This window comes from Myotis yumanensis, unplaced genomic scaffold (genome assembly GCF_028538775.1).
Source record: "Myotis yumanensis isolate MYYU_CA2020_CCGP unplaced genomic scaffold, mMyoYum1.0.hap1 SCAF_13, whole genome shotgun sequence".
Taxonomy (NCBI): Eukaryota; Metazoa; Chordata; class Mammalia; order Chiroptera; family Vespertilionidae; genus Myotis; species Myotis yumanensis.
This window is the reverse complement of record NW_027223764.1, coordinates 54,452,877-54,458,659: the sequence shown is the minus strand read 5'-3', so window position 1 is coordinate 54,458,659 and position 5,783 is coordinate 54,452,877. Positions and strand designations below refer to the sequence as shown.

The 5,783-nt window shown below is 43.3% G+C and overlaps 1 non-coding gene across 1 annotated transcript; it reads left to right on the top strand.

Moving 5' to 3' along the window:
* Positions 1 to 3,951: 3,951 nt before the first annotated feature.
* LOC139022235 (small nucleolar RNA SNORA17) lies at positions 3,952 to 4,081 on the top strand. Its single transcript, XR_011473621.1, has one exon. It is a non-coding gene; the product is annotated as a small nucleolar RNA SNORA17 (small nucleolar RNA).
* The last annotated feature ends 1,702 nt before the right edge of the window (positions 4,082 to 5,783 follow it).

Genomic DNA, 5,783 nt, shown 5'->3' with positions numbered 1-5,783 from the left:
AATAACCACACTGTTGTTTGTGTCCATGAGTTTTTTCTTTTGCTCAATCCCTCCATCCCATCCATTCAACCTCCCCTCTGCCCCCCCCCAAAATACATACCAGACAGCGTCAGCCTTCTTTATAGCTAATGAGTCTGTCTCTGTTTTGCTCGTTAGTTCATTTTGTTCATTAGATTCTACATATGAGTGAAATCATGTGGTAGTTGTCTTTCTCTGACTGGTTTATTTCACTTAGCATAATGCTCTCCAGGTCCATCCATGCTGTCGCGAAGGGTAAGATTTATTTCTGGCTAGGACTATGTTGAATAGAAGTGGTGGAAGTGGGCATCCTTGTCTTCTTCTTGATCTTAAAGAAGTTTTCAGTTTTTCATCATTGACAATAATGCCAGCTGTGGGCTTTTCATGTATGGCCTTTTGTTATATTGAGATAGTTTTCTTCTATTTCTAGTTTGAGGGTTGTTGTTTTTTTATCATGAAAGAATGTTGAATTTAGTTGTTTTTTATGCATCTATTGAGATGATCATGTTATTTTTATCCTTTTTCTGTTAATGTGGCTATTACATTCATTTATTTTTCTATTGGAATAGGGAGTTAGACAGACATGAGCAGAGCGAGGACAATAGGCCAAGTACAGCAGGTCACCAGGGCAGAAAGCCCTGGATGCCTAGCAAGGGGCAAAACTGGGAAAACAAGGATCTGGCCCCCAGGGTAACCTCTCCTCCCCTAGCATGTCCCTGGTCATGTGGTTTGAACTCTTGACCTGACATATCACTGGTCATGTGGGTTCAACCCCCTGACTTTTCCTCCCTAAAGATAACATCTAGGCCTCGGTTGCATTTCACCTCCAGGCCCAGAAAAGCAGCAACACCAGACAAGTGCTACTGGGGCTGCCTCAGGACCAACTGCATTGACTAATGATCCCCTGCCCTGGCTCCAACCATAGACCGATTGGCAGAGATCATGACCCTGAAAGAACACAATTGGAAAGCTGATGAATATTCTATTGAGGCCCTCCCTGGAGACTTCCTCTAAGATTTTCACCTGCAAGAGAGAAATAAATGCCCTCAGTGCAAAGGACCCATATGCACTCTTACCATTCTCCTTCCCTCCAATGGAGCCCAGGAAACTTGCAACCAGGGAGCAATGGTGGAGGCTCACCCCCTGAGCCTGTCCCCAAGGCCCTCTTTTCTCTGACTTCCCAGTGAGTAAAGCAGCCCAGCCTAGGCCCTCCTGTTACTTCTTCTATGTCCTTCCTTGTTTCATTCTCCTAAGTGTGTTTTTGCTGCTGCCAATACATTCTTTTTTCTAAAAATGTTTATTGAATTTGAGAGAGAGAGGAGGGGAGAGGGAGAGAGAGACATTTATGTGAAAAAGAAACGTCAACTGGCGCCTCCTGCACACTCCCCACTGGGGAATCTTGGTGTATGCCCTGACCAGAAATCGATCCTGCAACCCTTTGGTGCACAGGACGATGCCCAGCCAGTAAATTCCCGCTTGCTTTCCTGCACTATGTCTCTTGCCTGAAACCTTTCCTTCTAGAAGACAGGAACCGAGGTCTCATTGTCTCATTGGTAACAGTATGTTGAGTCATTCTTGCATCCCAGGGATAAATCCCACTTTCTCATGGTGTGTGATCCTTTTACTATGCTGTGGGATTTGGTATGCTAGTTAAGGATTTTTGCATTAATGCTCATCAGGAATATTGGCCTGTAGTTTTCCTGTGATGTCTTTGTCTTTGGTATCAGGAAATACTGGCCTCATAAAATTAGTTTGGTGGCATTCTCTCATTTTCAAGTTTTTGTAGTAATATGAGAATGATTGGACTTAATTATTTTTTAGATGTTTGGCAGAATTCACTAATAATTTTTTATTGGGAGGTTTTTGATGATTGATTCAGGCTTTGTACTAGTCATAGATCTATTTATATTTCCTATTCATGATTTAGTATTGGTAGGTAGTATGTTTCTAGGAATTTATCCATTTCTGCTAGGTTATCCACTTTATTGGTGCATAATCATTCATAGTAGTCTTTTGTAATCCATTTTATTTCTATGGCATCAATTACAATGTCTCCTGTTTCACTTCTAAATTTATTTGAGTATTCTCTGTGGTTTTTTCTTAGTCTGGTTAAAGGTTTGACCATTCTGTTTCTATTTCTAAAAAACCAACTCTTAGTTTAAGACTTTTTTTGTTGTTTTGACTTCAGAATACCTTCTGCCCACACAGAGCAATTTTTCCAGTATCAGCATTGAATTCTTTCTGATCTTGTATACTACGTGCCCCTAAACATTTCTCCCTCTGCCTCTTAAAGTATCCAGCACTTTGGAACTTAAACTTAGGAACAGAGAGAGCTATAGACTGAGCAGGAGACTCATCAAATTTGCCAAGGCCCATTGGAGTGTTTCTCTGAAACATCAGCCTCTAGCAAGATAAAGGCTGCCTGTGAGGACTGGGCTCTTCCTGTCCCCCCAGAGGGATCTCTGTGCTGCAGTCAGCTCCACCAGGCTGGGGAGTTCTAAGAAAAGCCGTGGAATCTCCTCCCAAACCTCTGGGTTTGGGCTTCGCTGGCCACCTTCTTGCTGTAAATTCCCAGGAGTTGGTGTGGTCTTCGTGGTCCCTGCCTGACTACATGCCAGATCCTCTCCGTTGTGAGTAACCGCCTCAGAGATCTGGTTCTGCTTGAGATGTGGATTCCTTGGCTGATAATCATGTGCAGCAGCTTCTAGATTCCAGTAAGAATGTCAGTTGCTCCTCCCTCTGCCAGATGGAAAGCAAGAGCATTCGTTTTGCAAGCATTTACTGAAGGGTATGAAGAAAGAGGATGAGCTTTGGAATCACACTAACTCAGGATCCACAACTTACTAATTATGACTTTTGGGCATAACTTTTTACTTCTTTAAGCCATAGTCTTGTTTGTGTGTGTGTGTGGGGGGGGGGGGGGGGGGATTCATTTGTAAGATGTGAGTAACACCATTTTCCTTCTGGTTAAGTATGTAGGAATTCCTGCCAGAGAGCCTGGCACACGGATGAAAATTGATAAATGACAGCTGCTTTTTTTTATACAAAGAAAGAAACAAATGATCAACAAGGAATGTTAAGAATTGCATTGTCTAATCTTCACACTTTATGTTTCCTTCACACAGGGTACTGAGTCCTATAATTTCTATATGTTCTAATTACTGAAAACATTTTGTCTGTTTTCTTCTTGTGTTGAATATTGACTTTACTTTCATGATATCTATCTCCAAACTGGGAGCCTAAGTCATATTCGCTCCTCAGCGCAGGTGTAACAGGGCAGCCCTGCAGAAGCTCTTTGTCGATGAGGAGTGGGGATGTGATGACTTGGAGCAGCATTGCAGGGAGAGGTGGTGCTGATGACTGTGGAGTGGACTCTTCCTGGATTGGCCTTTTCTACATGAACTAAAAAGATAGGAATTCAAAAACCAAGGAAAGCTGTTCCACTAAAAACCATGTGAAACAAAAACTCTCCTTGGGGCCCACCATAATAGAGTGTTGTGTGAGGAATGGTCGGAAGTACTCTTGCTAGATGAGATGTTGCTTGGACTTACTGAAGTGTCAGAAAAAAAGGTAGGAAAGAATTTGCAATGGAAACAGAAAGCATTACTCCTTGCCCTGTCCCGTGACCCCTTCTGGGTTATTTCTACCTCTCACTGCCTTTAAGCTGCTTTACAACTCTGTGAATTGTGGAAAATTGATCATAATGCAAGTGACCCTTGTCTATAAAAATACAAATTAATTGTGCTCGATGGAATATATTTATTACCATGTAGATATGCCCTTTTCTCATCTACATTAATTTAGACATCTTTCCTGGCCTGTGCATGAGTGGTTACTTTGAATTCACCTTTGAATCAGTTGTTAAAAAAAAAAGTCTTACTTGTTACATTATTAACATGTCAACATTATTATAAGAAGTTAAAATATTAAATTACTGCCCCTAGAGGCATTGCAGGTGTGGCTCCCGTGCCCCGCCTGCGTCATTAGGCAGCAGAGAGCAGAGAGGCTCGCCTACGCCCAGCGTCCTGGCCGTGGGCGCCTGGATGGTTGACGGCCTGACACGGAAAAAAAAAAAAATAAAGAAAAATAAAATATTAAATTATTAATGAGTAAAATACAATACTTGACAACTGCTCTTTATCTATCTGTGTGAGGTAGATGGCTATGTCCCCTTTGAGTAGTAATCTTTTGACAATTTGGGATGTCATCCATGGAGTTGCTCAATTGACTCACCTGGCAAAAGCAGGCAAAATCTGTTGCCAGGGGAGTACACAGCAGGGAAGTTATGCCACATGGGTGGCAATAATTGGGAATTTTGCCTGACCATCTGATAATCTCCCTAAGTGGATTAATGGATTAGAGAGATCTATGTTGACAGAGAATCCCGTTTGTTGGTTTCTTGTTTGCTATTATGTTTATTTTGAGCTCAAATTAATTAAGAATGGCATGGTCACCAGGTAGAAGCATACCTCATTGAGATACAGTAGGAATCAATGATAGTTAACTCTACCAAAAGAAGTTAATTTATGGTGACTTCAGGGAGGGAGTGGGGGGTCGGAGGAACCCGCCCAAGTCTGAGGAAGGGCTGGAGAGGCATCTAGCTGAGTGGGGAGATTCGAAGGTTGACTGGGAGTAAGTAGATGAAGGAAAGTGTCCTATGGAGAGAAAGCTGTACGTGAGGAGAAAGCTCAGGGACTCTGTATGGTATCAACTTAGCCATTCCTTTATCACAACTACGACTGTGCTGTACTCTGTGCACACATGGGCTTGAAGAGACGGAAATCGATAAGGAGCAGTTATGTGACTATGGTCCTGTAACACTATTCTTGACAGAATGCATAGACTCAGGGTGAAGGTCTCAATCTCTGGGCCATTGTGAGGAGAAAGCTTCTACAATTAGACTTGAAATAAGAAAGACAGGTCTATCTGTTTCCAACATAACCAAGTTATTCTGCCTTCCAATCTTTCAGTGCATGCTTGCAAGTGGTTTCAACTGTAAATACACTAGATACACGAAAACCTTTTTTTAAAAGCAATGTTAGATACTTCCTGTCTCAGAGTGCGTACTACCACGGTCCCGGGCTCCATGCCTGGCATTCCCTCTAGTAGACATCTGGCTAAGATGACTCAGGGAACCCCAAAAAGAGCTACCTACAGCCTGGAGCCTGCAGCCCTGGGCATCTGTGGGAATATTCCCCATCAGTAAGAGGGACATGTCCCTCTCATGTTAACAGGGGATGTGCTAGGTTCACACGAAAGACTGGAGAGAAGGAAAGAGAGGACCCCAGGCCTTTACTGAGTGGCCACTTTCTTCACTGGCCACTGTAGGTCTCAAATGGCTTTTGTTGGTCCTTTTAGAACATGGACACCCAGACAAGTGCTGCTCTCTCTTCCCTCCACTCACTCTCCGTCTCTCTGAGCCATTCCATGCTGGCTCCGTGCCTGTGGAACACTTAACACCTGGGCATTTCCATCTCCCATTTCCCCTGGCTCTCTCCTGGGTCCTTCACACATCAGAGGGGAGTGATGCAGCATGTAAGAAAGTAGAGGGAGGATTCAGACATCAACACAGATCATCCCGGTCTGAAACCCTGGTTTGTTTTCTACTGGGAAGATGTAAGAATCTTGTTGCTCAAGCTCTTATTCCACTTTGCCTGACAAATCTAGAGCTGTGAAGGACACACAGGATCCCCTGCTACATCCCCCAGTCCCCATGTTAGAGGTAAAGAGATTAAACTGAGACCAGGGAGGATAAAGGACCCCTC